Genomic DNA, 23,991 nt, shown 5'->3' with positions numbered 1-23,991 from the left:
ATGTAAATGTAAATTCTTTGTGATGCTTCTGGAAGACTGATCGGATTAAGCAGAGAAAAACTGGAAGTTCAACAGTGAATAAAGGAAATAATCCAGGAATGGGAACAAAAGGTGTTTGATAACTAGAGGGGAGGAATAGGTGGCTTGAATATAGTTTCATAGAAATGCACGGAATTTGAGTCTGTCAGATGCACACCATAAGAAAAGCAGCATGCCAAACAGAGATAAAGTAGAGGTTACCTGGAGGAGATGGCTCTATGCCTAGCTGATGACTTGAGGCAGCCCACACCAATCCTAAAGTGTTCTATCACATCCTAAAACAAATGGGACATTATTCTCCTTTGTGGATATACAATCAAAGGCAAATGTCAATAGGGTAATGAGTAAAGGAACCTGCTAATCTAGCCTCCATGTAATGCTGACACATTACTCAGGTGATAGTAAATAAACAAAGATTAGATATAAAAATTTTTAATGCATGAATGCAGAGTAAGGAAAATGCATAGGATCAGATGCTGTGGAGCACTAGGGCAGAGGAAGTGTCCAGTATAAAAGACAGCCTTGGTCCTTGGCACATGATCTGCTGTGCTGCTTTGAGATTTGCAATGGTTGGTCATGCTTTTTTCTTTATCTGCATTTTAAAAAGACTCATTCACTAGAATATAAAATATGTAACAAGAATTTACATGACCTTCCAGCATCCTGCTCATTTTTCCACTGCTTTGGATATAGTGGATCCATGTATTAAGATAATTAGGATGCTCAAATATATTGCCACACACTGTAAAATTGGGTGATATCCATGACACAGCCATTAGCAGCATATTCCTGAAAGTTTTGAAGGGGAGGAAGGGAACTGTGCATATAGCATTTCACCCCCATCTATTCTTTCACCACGCTTCATCAGAACAGATGGCAGAGATACATTAGTTGTCTCATGTTTTGTTTTGAAATGTTTCATTGTCTAGTTTTATGTAATAACAAAAAACCCTACTAAAATAATTCTTCAGTAGGGTTTTTGTTAGTACATAAAACTAAAGTTAAATGCCTTTCCCCAATTACTCCTGTCCCAAAGCATAAATCAAACAAAAATTAAAAGATGCATCAAATGAAATACAAATAAAGCAAAAAGTAAAAAGGAACTAATAGAGCTGAAACTCTACTGGCAACGTCTATCTTTGTCCTAATGTGTTTCAGTATACTGAATCTTCCAATTTACCACAAATTAATGTTTTCATTATGCTGTATTTAGTTTTATATTGCCTGGCAGTATGTTTAAGGTGGCTTTGAGCAAGCCACCCCATCAACGATGATTTATTGGGTATTGCACCTAGTGTGAGGTACAGAAGTATAAGACATGATCATTGCTCTCAAGAAATTTAAAATCTGGTTAAACATTTTTCTTATAAAATGATAACTATAAAACACAAAACTGTATGTGTTAAGTGACAGCTAATTGGTTTAGCCATCAGCTGCTATAGAAGGTCAGAAGAAGGTGAAATGACTTACACTTAGGGTAGAGAAAAAAACATTCATGTGAGGTGTGAGCTAAAGATTCAGGTAAGTAGAAAAAGACATTCCAAAAAGAATGTTAAGAACAGGCCATAGATACAGGAAAACACAAAGTGTGTTTGGAGTAGGGGGTCAATGAAATGTGTCAGGAATGATGAAATTAGAGAGGTAGAAAGACCCAGAATAGAATGCATGAGTGTCCCTGAAAATTCTAAAATTCCAGAATTATCCCAAAACTAACTTGGAAGTTTACTCTGTTGCTGGACAGAGGGCTAGAATACTATACTTTCAATGTGATTTTATTCATTCATTTATTTTGTTATATGGCAGTTTAGTGGTATGTGTATTAGGTGCTATAGACATAATGAAATTAAGATATGACTTTATACTCAAGAAGATCACAGTCTAATGTGGAACACAGAGAAGTACACATGAATTAAAACTCATAGTAAAGGTCACAGGATGTCAAACTTGGGACACTTTGGCAGTTCACCAAAATCCTGTTCCAATGAAGCAGCCTCATGTGAATAATGGGGAACACAGACTGGAAGCCAAGGAGGGAGTCATCACTATTCATATCTTCAACATTGCAACATAGGACATTTGTGCTGACAACTTATGGAGGCTGTAAGTTATATACAGATAACATTCCCCTCAACCTCCACTTCTTTTTTTTTTACTATTGGAAAAAAGAAAAGAAGAAGATCAAGGGGGAGAAACAACCTCACAAGAGGAAGCCAGGCCCCTTAATAAGCAAATGTTTTCAGAAGAGAAAAAAGATGAATAAATTTTGTTATTTCTAATTGCTAGCATTTAATCATAGCTAGCACTCACAGATCACATACTACTTGCTTGGCACTGTTCTAGATGCTTTGTATGTATTAACTCAGTTACCATAACAACCTCATGAGACAGGTACTATTATTATCCCCTTCCATAGGTACCTCCTTAGAGCTGGCCAAGGCACCAAAGACAGCAAGAAGGAGGAGCCAGAGTTCAAGTTCAGCCCTGTTCTTAACCAGTACACAACAGAGCTTTCTCATAAGTATGAAGATCCTAGGGGGTAACAGTGGTACAGTGTGAGGGGAAGCCATCAGAAAGATGTCAGATAAAGATCCGTTAAACCTAAGAAAAGCTAAAATGCGTGGAGCAAATTGATGTGAAGAGTCTACTTTTTTTTTTTTACTTTACAACAGTGGTTAGAATTAAACATAAAGAGGAAACAGTTTCCTTTTAGGTAACTAATAAAAACAGTATCTAATATTGATTGAGCATCTATAAGTGTTTGGTACTCCCCACAGGTACCATTATTACCACCATTTTGTAGAAAGAAAATTGGAGACCATTTATATGGTTAAATAGAGGTCTGTTTAATCTTTAGAACAATTCACACAGTTAGCAAGGACTAGTGCGTCTAATCTTTACCACCCCATTATATTCATTACCCTACAATTACCTTATGATTATCAGCCTTGCGGATTCTACTGATCTGTTAGGATGCCAGAAGCCCTACTGTGCTGGAGTGGAATCAGGGTATGGCACTGAGGGGTAAGGTTATACTTCTTTGACAGCATGGCTAGCTTTTGATGACATTTCAGAACAAGAAGAATTATTTGAGATTTTGGATAATCTATGCCTCTAACTCCACCCTAAGTGAGGACAATTGTTGATCTCTTTCCAATATATAATACTTACATATTAACTGTTCTTTCTCTTAAAGTAAGATATTTTACCTACCCAACACATTTCAAGTTATAAACTCCAGATGCAGACATGAAAATAATATCTCTTTTTAAGTTCCCAGAACAGGAAACCATAATCAACTACAGTACAGAAGTTGGAGACTGCATTATTCCTGTTAAATTATGGTGGCCAAATAAAAATCTGTTTACTACTTGATACAAATAAAGGAAAATGTATCAACAATTCCATAGAATAGGGAGAAATCAGTCATATTCTTAAAGTCACTAAAGGGAAAAGATACAAATGACGTTCAATGGAAGTCTTCTATATGCCATGCATTTTGCATATTTTATAGTAACTCATGTTGTTCTCAAAGTGACCCATGGATTATGACCCCATTTCATACAGGAACCAGCTGAACTACAGCATGGTTAAGTAAGTTCCTCCCAGTCAAAAAGCTGAGTGGTGGAGGCAGCTCAGATAAATGCTTTCTTTGTATTATGTTGCCTTTACCAGGTGAGTGTAGAGTAGAAATCAACTCTCTGTTTCTACCAGAATTGTTATGAAGACTGAACATATCCTGAACAATAATAATTAAAAAAAAAGACTAGAGGTTTAAAGGCAGAAATAATGCAAAGCAAAAGGGCAAAGACTGTTGTTAACATTGGACAAAAGATCTATATTAGCACTTGAAGTAAATAACTTTACTTCCAATCATAATTTCCCAAATCTCTTGCTCCATTTCCATTTTTCACAATGATGTACAAGTATGATACTGATTTTATTTTCCAAGGAAAAGAGCTAGGACTATTACTAATAAGAAAACACAGTTTTGCATTTCCATAGATAGTTTTATAAAGTACCCTCCACCTCCTTCCAAATGTTAAATGCTTGACTATAATGTGAAAGGCTCACTTTTATTCATTTACCTTTCAAATATTATCTTTTGCAATAAATGTGCTGGTCTAAATTGATTCTGTTAACGATACACTATTTAGGCTTTAAGTGGCTTAACTGTGTCTAGGAGCACAACTGAAGACTAATCTGACTGAGACTGATAAGATTGTCCATGTGGTTTTGACCCTTGGAGAGGATAGTGGGAGGATATTATCCTTTCTACTTTGTGCTGTTCTCAGAGGACAGTCACAAATGTGTAAACAAATATGAAAGACAAATAAAGGGGACAGCCAGATTGCCAGAGATCCATTACTTTACCCCTGGAGTATGTGGTTATTATAGAACTGGGGCAAATGCCAAGAGCACTGAATTCAAAGGGACGCTCCCTGAAGTGAGTCATCTACTTAGACAACATTGGAGGAATATCAGATCAGATCCTACTGTGTGAAGAGGTTACACCATGGGCATTTGGTAGTCACTTTGGGAATTACATTAATTTACAGAAGCCTGAGTACAAAGTGGCAACATGTCATTAAAGGTGAAGGCAGAATGTATTTCTATTCAAGATGGAAAGGGCAATTGGTTGTGCATCTTTTCCTTTCAGCCACACTTGCAAACATAGATGGTAGCCATGATGGGTTTGAAAGATAAAGGTTTACTAAGTAACATTCTGGTGCCTTGAAAGAGTTAATGCTGTCATTAATCTCGTCTAGTAAGAACTGACATAAGGAAGCTTTAAAAAAAAAAAAAAAAAAAAGGGACCAATTCACCATTCTGTAAAGAGAGGCAAAGTGAAACAAGAGAAAAACAACCAGGTCAGGGAATCAGGGTTGGAGCCAGGGTCATCACTTTCTAGCAGTGTAATCCTGGGAAAGTAATTAAACCTCTCTGTGCCTTAGTTTACTCATGGACATACTAACAACATCCCCTTTAGAAAGTTGCTGTATAATTAGATGACATATAGAAAATCCATCTATAACTTGAACTCCGCTATACAAAGTTTAGTGATTACTGCTCCATTTAAAAGTAAAAACATACAACAAAAAGAATTCCTTTGAATGTAATTCAAATTTTAGTTTCCTGAACAGGAATGTTGAATAAATTTGGAGTTCATATTCATCATCTGTTCTTCCAGAGTTTAAAAGGACAAAGGTGGCTGGAGTCATATCCTGACCCCAAATACAATTATCAATTTGTTCTTTTATGGATCATATTTTTGGTGTTACATCTAAGAAATCTTCACCTAATCCCAAGCCATAAAGATTTATTTCCTATGTTTTGCTTTAGAAGTTTTGTAGTTTTAGGTTTTATATTTAGGCCTGTGATTCACTTTGCGTTAATTTGTATATGTTGTGAGATCAAGGTCAGAGTTCAACTTTTTATTTTTTATTCTATAATTTTTTTCTTGCATATAGCCTTCCAATTGTTTCAGCACAACATGTTGAAAAGACTATAGTTTCTCCACTGAACTGCCTTCACATCTTTGTCAAAAATCAATTGTCAATATACAAGTGAAACGATTTCTATTTGGTTCCACTGATCTTCTTTTCTATCTGTATGCCAATACCATATAGCTTTATGATATTCTTGAAATCAAGCTATGTTAGCTCTCCAACTGTGTTCTGTTTTCAAGTTGTTTTCCCTATTATAGGTCCTTTGCATTTACACATGAATTGTAGAATCAGTTTTCAATTTCCACAAAAAACCTGTAGGGAATTTGATTGGGACTGCATTAAATCTATAAATCAATATGGAGAGAATATTGATTCTTCCAAGCCATGAAAAAAGTATTTTCTTTTATTGGTCCATTTACTTAGGTCTACTTTATGTCTGTTAGTAATGTTTTATAGTTTTCCATGTATAGATCTTATATATCTTTTGTCTGATATATTTCTATGTTTCATTTTTAAATGCTATTATAAATGTATTCTTTAAAATTTTTTTTCTGATTGTCATTACTAATATACACAAATACAGTTAAATTTTGCATATTTATTAGTAGATAGCAACCTTGCTCAACTCACTTATTCTATTAACTGTTTTTGTAGATTTAATTGAATTTTCTATATAGACATGTTATCTATGAATAGAGACAGCTTTATACCTTCCTTTCCAATCTGAATACTTTATATTTCTTTTCTCCCTATTGTACTGTCTAAACCGCTAGTATAATGTTGAATAAAAGTAGTGACAACAGCCATCCTTATCTTGTACCCAATAGTAGTAGGAAAGCATTTGCTTTTTTTACTATGCAGTATGGTGTTAATTTTTCACAGATGCCCATTGATTGAGAAAGTTCCCTTCTATTCTTGGTTTGCTATTCCTGGTTTGCTAACAGTTTTTATCAGAAATAGATATTGAATTTTGTTAAATGCTTTTCCTGCATCTATTGGGATAATCATAGATTTTTCTAGTTTTTTAGTATAGTGAGTTAAATTGAAATTTGAATGTTAGACAAACCTTGCATTTATGGGATAAACCCCATTTTGTCATGGTCCTTTGTATATGTTGTTGAATTAAATTTGCTACAATGTTTTTCAGAATTTTTATTTCTCTGTTTATGGAGATACTGACCTGTAGTTCTGTTTTCTTATAATGTCTTTGCTTTTGATATTTGAGTAATGCTGGCTTCATGAATTAGATTGGAAAGTATTACCTCTAGTACTTCAATTTTCTGGAAGAATTGTGTAGCATTGGTATTACGTCTTAAATATTTGGTAGAATTTTTCCAAGTAAGCTATATAGTCTTGGAGTTTTCTTTGTGAGAAGGTTTTAACTACAAATTCAATTTCTTTAGTAGGTATAGGGCTGTTCAGGTTATCTTCATTTTTGAATGAGCTTTGATAATTTGTGTTTTGTTTTTTTTTTTCTATTGCCAACCAGTCAGATATATTATTTTAAGAATAGCTGTAGACATGCTGTCTCCAATTTTTGTCTAATTGCTTATAAATTAAAATAAACTTTATTCTTAAAGCCTATTGCTGTTTTGGAATTGTCAGAGTATTGTTTAATCATATTGATTTGTGGTGAACTCTGACTTCTTATCGTCCCCATCCATATTCTTCTTTGTACATATTTTCTTTTTTTTTTTTTTTTTTATTGCATTTTAGGTTTTGGGGTACATGTGAAAAACATGCAAGGTTGTTGCATAGGTGCATACGTGGCAGTATGATTTGCTGCCTCCCTCCCCTTCACCTATATGTGGCATTTTTCCCCATGCTATCCCTCCCCAACTCCCCACCCCCTGCTATCCCCCCTCCCCCCCAACAGACCCCCGTGTATAGTGCTCCCCTCCCTGTGTCCATGTGTTCTCCTTGTTCAACACCCGCCTATGAGTGAGAACATGTGGTGTTTGATTTTGTGTTCTTGTGTCAGTTTGCTGAGAATGATGTTTTCCAGGTTCATCCATGTCCCTACGAAGGATGTGAACTCCTCGTTTTTAATGGCTGCATAATATTCCGTGGTGTATATGTGCCACATTTTTCCTGTCCAGTCTATCATCGATGGGCATTTGGGCTGGTTCCAGGTCTTTGCTATTGTAAACTGTGCTGCAATGAACATTCGTGGGCATGTGTCTTTATAGTAGAACGATTTATAATCCTTTGGATATATGCCCAGTAATGGGATTGCTGGGTCAAATGGAATTTCTATTTCTAGGTCCTTGAGGAATCGCCACACTGTTTTCCATAGTGGTTGAACTAATTTACACTCCCACCAACAGTGTAAAAGTGTTCCTATTTCTCCACATCCTCTCCAGCATCTCTTGTCTCCAGACTTTTTAATGATCGCCATTCTAACTGGCGTGAGATGGTATCTCAATGTAGTTTTGATTTGCATTTCTCTAATGACCCGTGATGATGAGCATTTTTTCATATGTTTGTTGGCCTCATGTATGTCTTCTTTTGTAAAGTATCTGTTCATATCCTTCGCCCATTTTTGAATGGGCTTGTTTCTTTCTTGTAAATCTTTTTTAGTTCATTGTAAATTCTGGATATCAGCCCTTTGTCAGACGGGTAGGCTGCAAAACTTTTTTCCCATTCTGTTGGTTGCCGATTCACTCTATTGACTGTTTCTTTTGCCGTGCAAAAGCTGTGGAGTTTGATTAGGTCCCATTTGTCTATTTTGGCTTTTGTTGCCAATGCTTTTGGTGTTTTGGTCATAAAGCCCTTGCCTACGCCTATGTCCTGAATGGTTTTGCCTAGGTTTCCTTCTAGTGTTTTTATGGTGTTACGTCTTATGTTTAAGTCTTTAATCCATCTGGAGTCAATTTTAGTGTAAGGTGTCAGGAAGGGGTCCAGTTTCTGCTTTCTGCATATGGCTAGCCAGTTTTCCCAACACCACTTATTGAACAGGGAATCCTTTCCCCATTGCTTGTTTTTTTCACGTTTGTCAAAGATCGGGTGGTTGTAGATATGTTGTGTCGCCTCCGACGCCTCTGTTCTGTTCCATTGGTCTATATCTCTGTTTTGGTACCAGTACCATGCTGTTTTGATTACTGTAGCCTTGTAGTAGAGTTTGATGTCCGGTAGTGTGATGCCTCCTGCTTTGTTCTTTTTGCTTAGAATTGACTTGGCTATGCGGGCTCTCTTTTGGTTCCATATGAAGTTTAAGGTGGTTTTTTCCAGTTCTGTGAAGAAGGTCATTGGTAGCTTGATGGGGATAGCGTTGAATCTGTAAATTACTTTGGGCAGTATGGCCATTTTCACGATATTAATTCTTCCTAACCATGAACATGGAATGTTTCTCCATCTGTTTGTGTCCTCTCTTATTTCGTTGAGCAGTGATTTGTAGTTCTCCTTGAAGAGGTCCTTTACGTTCCTTGTTAGTTGTATTCCTAGGTATTTTATTCTCTTTGTAGCAATTGTGAATGGCAGTTCGTTCTTGATTTGGCTCTCTTTAAGTCTGTTATTGGTGTATAGGAATGCTTGTGATTTTTGCACATTGATTTTGTATCCTGAGACTTTGCTGAAGTTGCTTATCAGTTTCAGGAGATTTTGGGCTGAGGTGATAGGGTCTTCTAGATATACAATCATGTCGTCTGCAAATAGAGACAATTTGACTTCCTCCTTTCCTAATCGAATACCCTTTATTTCTTTTTCTTGCCTGATTGCTCTGGCTAGAACTTCCAGTACTATATTGAATAGGAGTGGTGAGAGAGGGCATCCTTGTCTAGTGCCAGATTTCAAAGGGAATGCTTCCAGTTTTTGCCCATTCAGTATGATATTGGCTGTCGGTTTGTCATAAATAGCTTTTATTATTTTGAGATACGTTCCGTCGATACCTAGTTTATTGAGAGTTTTTAGCATAAAGGGCTGTTGAATTTTGTCGAAGGCCTTCTCTGCATCAATTGAGATAATCATGTGGTTTTTCTTTTTGGTTCTGTTTATGTGGTGAATTACATTTATAGACTTGCGTATATTGAACCAGCCTTGCATCCCCGGGATGAATCCTACTTGATCATAGTGGATAAGCTTTTTGATGTGTTGTTGTAATCGGCTTGCCAGTATTTTATTGAAGATTTTTGCATCTATGTTCATCATGGATATTGGCCTGTAGTTTTCTTTTCTTGTTGAGTCTCTGCCGGGTTTTGGTATTAGGATGATGTTGGTCTCATAAAATGATTTGGGAAGGATTCCCTCTTTTTGGATTATTTGGAATAGTTTCAGTAGGAATGGTACCAGTTCCTCTTTGTATGTCTGGTAGAATTCGGCTGTGAAACCATCTGGGCCTGGGCTTTTTTTGGGTGGTAGGCTCTTAATTGCTGCCTCGACTTCAGACCTTGTTATTGGTCTATTCAGGGTTTCGACTTCTTCCTGGTTTAGGCATGGGAGGAGGCTACTGTCCAGGAATTTATCCATTTCTTCCAGGTTTTCTAATTTATGTGCATAGAGTTGTTTGTAATAATCTCTGATGATGGTTTGAATTTCTGTGGCATCTGTGGTGATATCCCCTTTATCATTTTTTGTTGCATCTATTTGGTTATTCTCTCTTTTCTTTTTTATTAGTTTGGCTAGTGGTCTATTTTGTTGGTCTTTTCAAAAAACCAGCTCCTGGATTTATTGATTTTTTGTAGGGTTTTTCGTGTCTCTATCTCCTTCAATTCTGCTTTGATCTTAGTTATTTCTTGTCTTCTGCTAGGTTTTGAGTTTTTTTGATCTTGCTCCTCTAGCTCTTTCAATTTTGATGATAGGGTGTCAATTTTATTTCTCTCCTTTCTTCTCATGTGGGCACTTATTGCTATATATTTTCCTCTAGAGACTGCTTTAAATGTGTCCCAGAGATTCTGGTATGTGGTGTCTTCGTTCTCGTTGGTTTCGAAGAACATCTTTATTTCTGCCATCATTTCAGTGTTTATCCAGTCAACATTCAGGAGAAAGTTGTTCAATTTCCATGAGGCTGTGCGGTTCTGGGTTGGCTTCTGAATTCTGAGTTCTAACTTGATTGCACTGTGGTCTGAGAGACTGTTTGTTATGGTTTCCGTTCTTTTGCATTTGCTGAGGAGTGATTTATTTCCAATTATGTGGTCAATTTTAGAGTAGGTGTGATGTGGTGCTGAGAAGAATGTATATTCTGTGAATTTGGGCTGGAGAGTTCTGTAAATGTCTATTAGGTTTGCTTGGTCCAGGTCTGAGTTCTTCCTGGATATCCTTATTAATTTTCTGTCTCGTTGATCTGTCTAATATTGACAATGGTGTGTTAAAGTCTCCCACTATTAATGTGTGGGAGTCTATGTCTCTTTTTAAGTCTTTAAGAACTTGCCTTATGTATCTGGGTGCTCCTGTATTAGGTGCATATATATTTAGGATCGTTAGCTCTTCTTGTTGCATTGATCCTTTTACCATTATGTAATGTCCTTCTTTGTCTCTTTTGATCTTTGTTGCTTTAAAGTCTATTTTATCAGAGATGAGAATTGCAACTCCTGCTTTTTTTTGCTCTCCATTTGCTTGGTAAATCTTCCTCCATCCCTTTATTTTGAGCCTTTGTGTATCCTTGCATGTGAGGTGGGTTTCCTGGATACAGCACACTGATGGGTTTTGGCTTTTTATCCAATTTGCCCGTCTGTGTCTTTTGATAGGGGCATTTAGTCCATTTACATTTAGGGTTAATATTGTTATGTGTGAGTTTGGTCCTGTCATTTTGATGCTAGCTGGCTGTTTTGCCCATTGGTTGATGCAGATTCTTCATTTTGTTGCTGCTCTTTACTATTTCGTGCGTTTTTGGAGTGGCTGGTGCTGGTTGTTTTTTTCTATGTGTAGTGTCTCCTTCAGGAGCTCTTGTAAAGCTGGTCTGGTGGTGATGAAATCTGTGAGTACTTGCTTGTTCACAAAGGATTTTATTTTTCCTTCACTTATGAAGCTTAGTTTGGCTGGATATGAAATTCTGGGTTGAAAGTTCTTTTCTTTAAGGATGTTGAATATCGGCCCCCACTCTCTTCTGGCCTGTAGGGTTTCTGCTGAGAGATCTGCTGTGAGTCTGATGGGTTTCCCTTTGTGGGTAACCCGACCTTTCTCTCTGGCTGCCCTTAGTATTTTCTCCTTCATTTCACCCTTGGTGAATCTGATGATTATGTGCCTTGGGGATGCTCTTCTAGAGGAATATCTTTGTGGTGTTCTCTGTATTTCCTGGACTTGAATATTGGCCTGCCTTGCTAGGTTGGGGAAGTTTTCCTGGATAATACCTGAAGAGTATTTTCTAGCTTGGATGCATTCTCTTCGTCACATTCAGGTACACCTATCAAACGTAGATTAGGTCTTTTCACGTAGTCCCATATTTCTTGTTGACTCTGTTCATTCCTTTTTACCTTGTTTTCTCTAATCTTCCCTTCTCATTTTATTTCATTGAGTTGACCTTCGACTTCTGATATCCTTTCTTCTGCTTGGTCAATTCTGCTGTTGAAACTTGTGCATGCTTCGCGAAGTTCTCGTGTTGTGTTTTTCAGCTCCATCAATTCACTCATATTCCTCTCTAAGTTGTCCATTCTCGTTAGCATTTCATCAAGTCTTTTTTCAAGGTTCTTAGTTTCTTTGCATTGGGTTAGAACATGTTCTTTTAGCTCACAGAAGTTTCTTATTATCCATTTTCTGAAAGCTGATTCTGTCATTTCATCACACTCATTCTCCGTCCAGTCTTGTTCCCGTGCTGGTGAGGAGTTATGCTGCCTTGTAGGGGGAGAGGTGTTCTGGTTTTGGGTGTTTTCATCCTTTTTGCACTGGTTTCTTCCCATCTTTGTGGATTTATCTGCCTATTGACTTTGTAGTTGCTGTCTTTCTGATTTTGGTAATTTTAAGTCTGCAGCAGCTGAACTCATAAACCCCCTTTTCTTCTCCCCAGGTGTTCTGGCCCAGGGGGTTAGCGCTTTATGTTTTTCAGCTGTGTTGCTACCGTTTTCCCTGCCCACAAGGTGGCAGTCTAGTCACACTCAGCCTGCAGAGGCTTCGCTGAGCTGTTTTGGGCTCCGCCCAGCTTCCGTGTGAGCTTCCCTGCAGTCCTGTGGGTGTAGTTAGAACTGCTTCCACTATGCTGGCCCGCCCCTGTAGTGACGGAGTCTCTGTAGTGGCGGGTTGTCTTGGTTACGAAAAATTGCCCCGGGAACTGCAGGGTGTTTCCCGATGGAGGACGCCCCTCCCCCACAGAGCCGGACCATCCTGGGTTCAGCCGTGTTTCCAGAGGGGCCCTCTTTGCCCGGTAATCTCTTGGCTTGCCTCCTTGCCACAGCTCCCCTTGCTGGCCCAGAGGGGACACAGTCTCGTTCACTTTGCTCAAGGAGCCGCTGCTCCCCGCCCCCGGTGCAGGCCGAGCGGCTGCTCTGGTCCAACCAGGGGCACTGGGAACCCGTGGAGCTTCTCCGCCTGTGAATCTCCTGGTCTGTGGGCAGTTAAAATCCGCTGCCCTGTGTGCCGCTGTGTCAGCCAAAGCAGCGGCTCTGAGATTCGTGGCGCTCCCTTGCCCGGGGGTCTCCTGGCTTGGCTCCCTGCTTCAGCTCCCCTTGCTGGCTCAGAGGGAACTCTGTCTCTCTTGCTCTGCATAAGAAGCCACTGCCCCCCGCCCCAGGGCGTAGGCTGAGCGGCCACTCTGCTCAAACCAGCGGTGCTGGCGACCCGTGGGGCTTCTCCTCCTGTGAATCTCCTGGTCTGTGGGCAGTAAAAATCTGTCTGGAAATGTGGCGCCCACTCACCCTCTGCGCCTTCTCTCGGAGCTGCAATCCCGACTTCCTCCTAAGTGGCCATCTTGGATCGATAATTTGTGTTTTTCAAGAAATGTGTCCACTTCATCTAAGTTGTCACATTTATAGGCATAAGCTGCTCACAATATTTATTTACTGTGAACTCTGTAGATACAGCAATATCTCTGTAGACTTAGTAATTATGTTATCTCTCTCACTGCTGATATTAGCAATTTGTGTCTCTTATTTTCATGATCAGTCTGGCTACAGAATTACTAATTTTACTTAATCTTGTCAAAGAACCAAATTTTTGTTTCTTTGGTTTTTCTATTGTTTTTTTTTCTATTTCCTATTTATTAATTTCCACTTTAATCTATATCATTTCATTTCTTCCTCTAACTTTGGACTTTCTTTGCTCTTTAATTTCTATATTCCTAAGGTAGAAAGTGAGGTTACTGATTTGAGACCTTTTTTCTTTACCACAATAGGTACTTAGTACTTAAATTTCCTCCCACATATTTTTAGCAGTATCCCAGAAATTCTGATATGTTGTATTTTCATATTAATTCAGTTCAAAATACTTTGTAATTTCCCCTGTTGACTTTCCCTTGGGCTATTTGGAAGTGTGTTATGTAGTTTTCAAATATTTGGAGATATTACAGAAATGTGTCATTGATTTTAAATTTAATTCTACTGTATTTAGAGAACATACTTTGTATTACTTGAATCTTTTAACGTTTACTGACGATGTCTTTATGGCCCAGGATATGGTCTATAATGGTAAATTTTTCATGTACATTTGAAAAGAATGTGTATTCTGTCCTTGTTGAGTGAAATGTTCTATAAATCAATTGGGTCAAGTTGATTTATAGTGTTATACCATTGATGATTTTATGACTTTTTGTTCTATAAATTATTGACAAAGGGGGTATTGATAACTCTAGCAATTATTGTGGATTTTTGTCTACTTCTTCCTATAGCTTTATCAGTTTTTTTTTCATTCTCATGTATTTTAAAACTTGGTAATTAGGTATACATGTATTTAGGACTGTTTTGTTCTTCTGAATTAGCCCACTTATCATTATGAAATGATCTCCTTTATCCCTGTTAATATTCTTTGTTCTAAAATCTACTTTATCTAATGTTTATATAGCCACTTCAGCTTTCTTTTGATTAGTGTTGGCATGGTATGTATTATTTATCCTTTTTACTTTTAATCTATCTGTATCTTTGTATTTAAAATGTGTTTCTTTTTGGCAGCATATAGTTATGTCCTGATTTTTAAAATCTAATATAACAATCCTTGTTTTTTTTATTGGGGCATTTAGACCACTTACATTTATTGTCATTGTTGGTATAATTAGGTTTAGATATCATTATCACTTACTATTTGTTTTCTATTTTCACCATATAATCTTTGTTCTATTCTTTTTTTTTCTGCCTTCTTCCGGATTAACCAAGCATTTTTTATGACTCCTATTTTATCTTCTTTGATGGTTTATAGCTCTTGGTTTTGTTATTTTAGTGACTGTAAATTGGTTTTTAAAGTCAAAGTTTTTCAGTAAAATGCCAAGGCAAATATAAATCTGACTCTCTGTAAGACTCTATGGTTATGTATTTTGTCTTCAATTTTTGGAGGGGTACTCAATGAATGGGCTGAAACCTCAAGATGAAATTAATGTTAGTAATTAATAATCTCTTAAATGGGGCCAAGATTCCAGAATATACCTTATTGTTTTAAAACCAAAATCAATTATAGCTACTACAGAGTTGAAGTGAGATTTTTCAACTAGCTGAAAATTCCTGTTTTGAAATGATTTATAGCTCTTAGTGATGCCATGCTGAATTTCTTAATAAGTATTAATCATTAAAAATTGTGTTTACTCAGGCAAAAGATAAATAGCTGGCACTTACAATTACTGACTAAAAAGTCATGTTAACCTAGAGGTCACAGGAAGAAAATTATTTTGGTAAAATAAAGAGAAACTCCAGATTGTTTTACATATTTATGTGACTTTCTGCTGGATATACGGGTCTGATGATTTGAGATAGGAGGACAGAACAGAGAAATTCCAAGAGTTCTGTGATGTCAGTGAATGCTAAGACCCAAATATCTATAAGGTGGAAGGTCCCTTCTGAGAGATGAAAAATCCCAGTAGTCCAGAGTTGTTGTTCTGAGCATTGCTGGGGAAGCAAGGCAATGTGGTAAAACAATGAGGGTTCAGAGAGAGATGGCTAGAGTATATGTTCTGGTTTCATCACTGGATCACTTGCAAGCAGTGCTACCCAGAGTGAGTCCCTTAACCTTTCAGAATATATTCCCTTATCTCACTATCAAATTGTCAGAATTAGATATCATCTAAATATCATAATATTTATTTTACAATATTTTGATTGGGGTTAAAAGAACCAATTTTACTAAAAATTATCTAGAATTAAAGAGTATCAAATGTAACTTATTGTTCTCATTATTTACTTCTTTTGCTTTTCATTAGTACAACAACAGAAGTTAGGTAGTAGAAATGTAACAAATGCAATATTAGCAATCATAACTAACGAAGGGAGTAAGTGAGTACTTAGATCAAACCTCTTTTTTTTTTCAGCAGAGGCAATGGCATTTACGTCAGCCATACCCCTCATCACTGATATCTAATGCTTTCTACCTTTATACTCTCCCACTGAGAGTAAAAAGATCCAGGTAACAGTGCCCAAATCAAAATAATATAATGCAATGTGCTTATAATTATATCATCCCAGGCTTGGTATTTTTTTCTCTGGTTGATAGTGACAGTATTTTGGAAGTCAGCAGTGCAACGTAGTTGCTTAAGAGAAGCTTGGTGTTATTTGAAGTGTCTAGAGGCAGCCTGGTCTACCAGACTCCCCAGTTGACTAGATTCTTCAGTAAGTTTCTGACTTGTCAATGTTTTCTCTTTGATACAGCTGGCTCTTTCTCTTTTATTTCCAAGCACATTGCACAGCTACCTTAAAACAAAAATGTAAAACTTTTGGAGCTTCGAGGCCATATTGGAAATCTTTTGCAAACCTAAGGGCTAATTCTTTGATGTATGTTTGCATGAAACATCAATGCACTATTTGATGTAGTCATATCAAAAACAAGCCAGGTTTTGCCACTTGCAATCTCCCAACAGTGCAAGGGTGTGTGTGTGTGTGTGTGTGTGTGTGTGTGTGTATTAAAAGATGATTTTGAAAAAAGAATAATAACAGGGCCAAGGCCTAGTATAAACATATATAAGCTGGTTGAGAATTAAGAAACTTTGTATTCTACACTGTGAGGTCTTGCAGTGTGGGGGCAAAGCTTTTTTTGGTACCCTGAGTTATTATTATGTGATGTTAATTATTTGCTGCATATGTAAAAATATTTGCTACATGACACTATTAGATGTGAGTTCCTGAGCTAGTTGTTTAACATTGCTGAATCTGTTTCCTTATCAATAAACTGGGATAACATTCATAGTACTATACCTTACAGGTAATATTGTATGGCTCAAATGAGCCATTTTAGGTGGTAATATGTAAACTGAAAAGCCTGTATTAAAAATCAGAATACATATTAGTTGGACACACAGGCTCTAGTATCAGAGGATTTGGTTAGATTAGATATAGTTTCAGATTCTTGGGTACATTCTTTAAGCTAACTTTTGCATTAAAATAGTTGATTATATCAAGGAATCTCTGCCTCTTCCCATACAAAATTCCTTGAATGATATCAAGGGTATTTAAAAAAAATAATAAAACCACACAGCAGTGGAAAATAGGAATTTGTGCCAATAAAGGGCTAGAGATTTTGAATCATTACTGAAAGTCAGAAATCAGATGGAGACTTAAGACTGGAGGAAATCATGCCCCCAGATACAAGCAGAAGAGCACCTTATGAAGGAGAGAGGAGTTAAAAAATGTGCTCTGTACTTAGTATAAACCAATATAAGTAGCAGAAGCATGTCTGTATGGCTAGTAGGTGAACTAAATTCTGATCAGCTATCTTATGACTACCCTACTGTGCCTCTCCCATTTGCTGAAACGGAGAAAAAGAGCCCTGGTACTTGGAAGACAGGTACCACTAAGTATAACTGGAGACTTTTAGGAAATGCAAGGCACCTCCAAACCTAGAGGGAAAGTTGCCAGCATACTACAATGAGCATACTTATTTCCTTTTCCTTTTATTTTAGGGCACCAATAATTAGAATCTACATCTTCTCCATACCACTCCCTACCAAAAAACATTTTTAAACACTATGAGACAGAAATCAAATTACCAGATATTTGGGGGTAAACCAGAAACAACATTAAAACATGAAAAAAGGCCAAAAAATAATTAAAATTGTAAGAAAACAGAGCTAGTAGAATACTTCAATACTTCAAATAAAAGCAACATTCTAAGAATCCTGAAGATAGCAGAGGCATAAAATAAGAAAAGCCTTAGGAAAATGAAACATTAATGCATCTGGAATTAGAAGTTTCCAGACAACACAAAAAGTATCTCAGTAGATGGATGGATAGCAAAAGAGACAAAGCTGCAGGGCAAAAGGGAAAGAATATTCAGGCATAAAGTGGAAATAATGGTAGTGGCTCCTCATAGTGCTACTGAGAGGATTAAAGAAGAGAAACCATGTACGACTGCCTAGTCCAGAGGCTACCATATTGAAAGCTTATAATAAAGAGCAATTTTATTATTATTGTTGTTATCCATATTGTTGTTACAGTCATACTCCATATTCCATTCCTGGTTACTAATGTTGTAACAGTTATTACAATATTATCAGTAAAATGAGAAGGTATCAATGGGTGATCTCTCTGCAAGGTCTCAGATTTAACACTAAGAATTGATGACATTAGGAGGGAGATAGAGGTGGGAAGAAGCCAGGGAAGTGTGATGACAGGATCCTGGGGCAGAATTATGACATTCATGAGAGCGTTGGTAAGGGACTGTAGGAAGCCAGGTGTGAGGACAAGAAGGAAAAGGACATGGGAAAGTAAAGCAGAATCCCTCGCCTGCTATTCAGAGAGGACCAGCCACTGGGTTGGTATTGTGGGTTCATTCTGAATTCTGGTAAGGTAACTTACCTTCACTAAGTAAAAGTGTGATGAGACCCAGAGGCTGGATGGAGCCCTGCATGTGTAGGACGCCACACAGAGGGTCAGCAATAGACTTATCCCACAGCCTCTTATTCCCTATTCTCCAAAGATCCATATTGCTACTTTCAATCAGAGGTAACCTTGGGCCAGATGGGTCTCCCAGGGAGGTTCTGAATTAAAACCAAATTCTAGCCCTCTGTCCCACAGCAAATCCACAAATTTGTGCAAGTTGTGTATTTTATATCTGTCAAGATTGACATAGCCACTCACAAGATTGACAAAGCCACTCTTAATCAGTCCAAGCTTTTACCACTTAATATGTATATAGGCAGCAATGAAATTTTCAGTTTGCTAGTGAGAAACGTTGCCAGGCTACAGACCATTATATGCGTCCACAAAGTCCCAAATACAGACAAACCTCTAAGTGCCTTTTAACAGATTTGTTTCTATAAAACTATTCTTTGGGCTTCAAGTTGGTCTTTGTCCCTCAGAATTCTATCATTTACCCCAATAATTAGATAAAAGTCTTTTTTTTTAAAGAGGGGAATGCAGGAAAGCTTGGGACTCATTTTTATATTTTCATAAAGAAGTCAGCCAACTAAACATTATGCTTTATTACCATTAAGTGCCCAATAATAAAATCAGTTTACAGAAACAATCTACATTTCCATATATTATTTATACAAGCTTGAGGTTTGTAATTTCAAGACCAAAAATGTTGGTAGGAATTTGCATATTATTGAAATGGCATAATTTATTGATGAAATACACAAATAATAGAGGTGATGCTTACAGCAGTTTAGGGGCTAATGAATAATTTACAATACTAAACAACTTCATGAACAAGAGTGAAAATTGCACATTAGGCCCTGCCTGAAAAATACTAGCTATAAAACCAAGACATTTTAGCATTGTTTTGTAACAAGGGTCTCTTGATTGGAAAGTGATAGACTGTTGGTCTTCAATCTGTATTAATCTGCTTGAAAAGAGAAGACCGGAAATCATCTTCCTGTCTGCCTGCCTCTCCAGTCCAACCTTTCATTAACATTTGCTTGCAGAAAAGATATCAATAAAAGATTGCATTTAATGCCCCAAGTAGATGGGGCTGATTTTTATGTCAATAAATGTTGCTCAAAACCAGACAAATTTATGGTAAAATTTATTTTAGAACCAAGATATTTATCTTAAAATAAGAATTATTACAATCATTGTATCTAAGGTTTATGTCTTAGGGAGAAATCCAATTCAAAGTTTACCCAATGGACCAGTTTTCTACAAAGTGTTTCCAGATTCCAGGATAATGGACTGCTCTGGACATGGTTGGAAGCCTTCCCAATTCTTATTTCCACACTCTGTTTTCAAATAAAACATTGATTCCATTCATTAACCCCCATGTAACTCATGAGTCATGCAAGGCTGACTTTGTCCTCATTTTCAGGGAATAGAGGGAAGACGTTATTTAGTTTAAGCCTATCCTGGTACTCTCATTCCTGGTTCTTATGAATGCCGCCGAGGTCCAATCCTATCCAATGAGATGTGAGGGAGAGTCTGCTGGGTGCTTCTAGGAAAGGTTTCTCCACTCCTAAGAAAGAAGCTCAGGAAAAGTTGGGCCCATTCCTTTTTCAGATTTTGTCATATCTGCATGTGATGCCTGAAAATGCTGCATCCACCTTGCAGCCATAAGTCAATCCAGGCAGAGGGCAAAATTGACACTGAAGATGGCAGAAGGAGAAAACAGAAAGAACCTGGAGCATGGTGACTTTATTGAGCAGGTGATTCAATCCATCTTAAAGACTGCCCCAACTTCAGACTTCTTGTTACATAAATGAATAAGTTCCCTTCTTATTTATGCAAATTTGAATAAAAATTTATGCTACTTGTAACTGAAGATATAATTTACCTACAGATCATTTGTCATTTTTTTGACTGTCCAGCATTTGTTCCCCCATCCTAATGCCAGCTTTTAGGAATTTGCTTATTGCTGTTTGTATAAGGGTAATCTTGGTAACAGAGTATGCGTCCAAGTAAAAAAACAGAAAAGGTCATATCCTATCTTTCCCTCTCTCCCACGAATCACAGAATAAGTGGGTGATCTGAGTTTGGCTGAATGTTTCATCCTTTGCCTTTAAACAGATGGTGTAATAATAATAGGAATACAGGTGATAATATTTATTGTAACAGTGTTGACTGACCAGAAGTCTCCTGGAGACTTTGGTTGCTCTTCTTGGCTCATTGGAGTTTCCTTGGTCTCTGCACATTTCCAAGCCCAATCTTTTAGTTTTCTTTTTATTCTTCAGGCTGAACTTCATATATATATCCATATTCTCACAATAAATTCCCTTTTGCTTAGGTTAACCGGAATCAATTTCTATATTTTGCCAAGAACTACAACAAGTAACTGATATCACCGGGGGTTTTTATTTTCAGCACCAACAGCCAAAAGTGAACGTGTACTGATACACACAGGTCAATCCAACATATTCTTATGTGCATCATAATAGTTTTGCTTCCTATTACATTTTGTTTATTTCCCCTTTCTCATATATCAAATCCCATTTTAACCTTAAAAGCACAACACCAAACTACAGAGTCTTTTCAGTCATAAAAGATTAGACAGTTACTGTTACTGTGGCTGCTTTAAATAAATCTCAGAGAACTGCTAGTGGATATTCAGTAAGAACATGTAATCTTAAGCTCGAGATCTTGCTGATGTAATTTAATTTAAACTTCTACTTATTGCTAGTATTAAAAGCCCCCAAAATTCCAGGTAAGTATATCAGATAGTAGGAAATATAACAAATGTCTTCCTGTTTTCCTCAGAGCAATTTTAGGCTCTGAAACTAACAAAGGGACATCATCCTGCCACGATGCTTTGCTTGTTAACTGGTGAAAACATTTTTGTGAGTTAGGATGGTTTTGAGGATCTATTCAAGAAGCACAAACTTTAAAAGTACAATTAGGGTCAACTTTTGGGCATAGAATATTGTAGCAAAAATTTATGGTTAAAAAAAAGAAGTAACCTTGTGTACAGTATTGGCATCTCTTGAGACATCTGTAGAATCATGGCATGCTGCAGTTGGAAGATCCCTTTTAGATGACCCACTCAAATCCTTAATTTACAAATAAGGAAACCAAGGTACAGAGTAGTGTGCAATGATTTTCCCAATATGACAGATGAAACTCAGATACCAGTTTCCTAGCTCTGAGTCCAGAATAACACTCAACATCCAGGTCTTGCTTTATTGTTTCTTTTACTTAAATTCACTACAAGTTTCAACTGTCTGAACTGTCCTTTCCCCATTTCTTGAAGTCCTTTCTACCCAGATCCCTGGCAGATGTCATTTTCTGTCTGAAATCTTCTCCAATTCCTCCTGTAAGAAGTAATCAAGGCTGTTCTCAAGGCTCTCTATGCCACATTGATTCCTTCATGAATTGCTTGTTATATCACTGTGTGTATATCTTTCACCCTCACTAGATTATAAAATTTTTGAGGCCAAGGACTATATCTTCATCTTCAATCTTATTTTCTTTATAGGTCCTAACAGGATTTATGTGATAAATGTTTGTTGAGTCTCTCTGAAGTGTACTCAACAAACATTTGTACTCTCATAAATGTTTGTGGGGAATTAATGGTTGAAGATGTCAGTCCTCTTGACATCCTGACAAGCACCTTCATGGCTACACAGTGCTTTAGCCTAAAATAGTCATTTATGGTCAGGATTTCAGGTCTGGTGTTAGACTGGTAGAAGAGATCATCTGTGGTTGGTACTCCCCCAGGCAAAGCACTGAAGCAGGCACTGACTTCAATTACCTACAGAGTCTGCCCAGACATACGTATAAAATAGTAATCACAAATGTATAATTCAAGATACCTTCAGATGCAAAGAAAGAAAAGCGCTACTTACTTTGACTTAATTCATAATGATATAAATTGTCTCATACAATGGGAAGCCCTCATAGAAGAAAGACTTCAGGTTTAGATGATTCACTGGCCATATCATGTTCCCCTAGGCTAAATTCTTTTATCCCTCACCTCTGTAATCCTTGGTGTTGGCTTTTTCCTCAGTGGGGTTCTCCTGCTGATGATGAAGTATCTGCTGGTAGCAATGAAGACTACACGCTTCCTTAGTCAATGTCAAGCAAGAGAAAGAAAACTCTTTCCCAACTAGGTGATAGAAATCTTTCCATTTAGATTGAATCTAGGCCATATGACCAACACTAGACCAATTACAGTCACTACAGGATACTATGGTCCTGCCTGGCTGAGAATTCAGAACTGTCTCTAGCACTACTTAGTGTCCCCTTAGTCTGCTGAGATGCTTGAGGGAGGGGTGGATAAACAAACAAATTCAGGTTCTATTCAGAAGGACAAAGGAGGAAAGGATGCTGCTAGGGAATCATCAGTGTACACGATCTATGGGCAACAATTCTTCAAACTATACAGCAGCACAAAAAAAACCCTTTTATGGAATTATGAGTCAAGAGAAATAAATCACTGTTTCCTTTTTAAAAAAGTCATGTGTTATAAATAATATTTCAGTGTTATCTTTTCATTGGATTGAGTGACTTATATCCTAGTGTCTTATGAACTGACAGATCAGGGGAAAATTCTTCTTTTCTATACCTATTAATGTACTTTTGGGAACCCATGGCAATTTATAAACCCCTACATTGAACAATCATTTTATCAGAAAATTCACTTGACTGTGCCTTCCTATTCAGACAGCAGTTATTTAGAGCAAGCTCTTCCCTCCCACCTACTTATACACAAGTTGATGGTGACTCACTGAAATCGTGCTTTGCTGATCATGGTGATTAGAGAATGAGAGGAGCACATTATTGTGCTGGGGAGTAGGCATTTTTTTCTCAGGATAAAAAAATTGATACTGAAAGGCAAATTACTTATGAGTCTTAAAAGTCTCCTAGCATACCTGCAGTGTTCAGTGCTGTTATCTCTTTATAGAGTAGGTAAATGCTAGGTCTGGGATGCCTGGTGCTTCATGATTGGGGATATTTAGAATTAATTCTGTTTCCATAGTGAAGCCTGGGTGCAGTTTCTTCAGTCATAGAATGGTTAGCAGGCACAGCATTGATGGCTGCCTTTCTATGGTATGTGAAGTAATTCAGGGGGTACATTTCCTGGGGAAGAAACTGTTCTGTAAGAATTGGGAATATAATCAAACAAACATCTAAGATGGGTCAGAGATGCAATGGCTGTGCTCAAATGTTACTGTGTTTATTCCAGCATTAATAAACATAGAAAAGAAGTAGGAAACCTTGACAGATCTTAATGGGGTTCCTGAGGATGACAGCTCTTAGCTATGATGCCTTCCTTTACCAATGCAGGCAACTTGAGAATTCTTGTGTACAAGGAAGAAAAGAGCTCCTTTGAGACAGAGGCAACAGGACTACTATTTCCTACGGTGATGTCCTCCCAAAGCTTCTCTGCAACATGACAGGCTCACGTAACATGACAGGAGGCTGGGAACATTTCTTTGAAAATGTTTAGAAGCCCTTCTGCAGAGACAGGGATCCTCATGGGTCCTCAGTCATATAATATATAAATTGAAAAGGAGTTATAATTCTCTTATATGTGGAATAATGTTTCAATGTAGGATTTTGTTGCTTAGCATTTTCAGAAA

At 37.3% G+C, this 23,991-nt stretch overlaps 1 protein-coding gene across 12 annotated transcripts in view; it reads right to left on the bottom strand.

Moving 5' to 3' along the window:
* The window catches only part of RNLS (renalase, FAD dependent amine oxidase), a 398,113-nt gene that overhangs the window by 240,978 nt on the left and 133,144 nt on the right, over positions 1-23,991 (bottom strand). The window lies entirely within an intron of this gene.

The sequence above is a fragment of the Aotus nancymaae genome, unplaced genomic scaffold (genome assembly GCF_030222135.1).
Source record: "Aotus nancymaae isolate 86718 unplaced genomic scaffold, 86718_ANA_hifiasm-v0.15.2.pri h1tg000010l, whole genome shotgun sequence".
NCBI classification, from domain to species: Eukaryota; Metazoa; Chordata; class Mammalia; order Primates; family Aotidae; genus Aotus; species Aotus nancymaae.
This window is presented reverse-complemented; position numbering and strand designations above follow the sequence as displayed.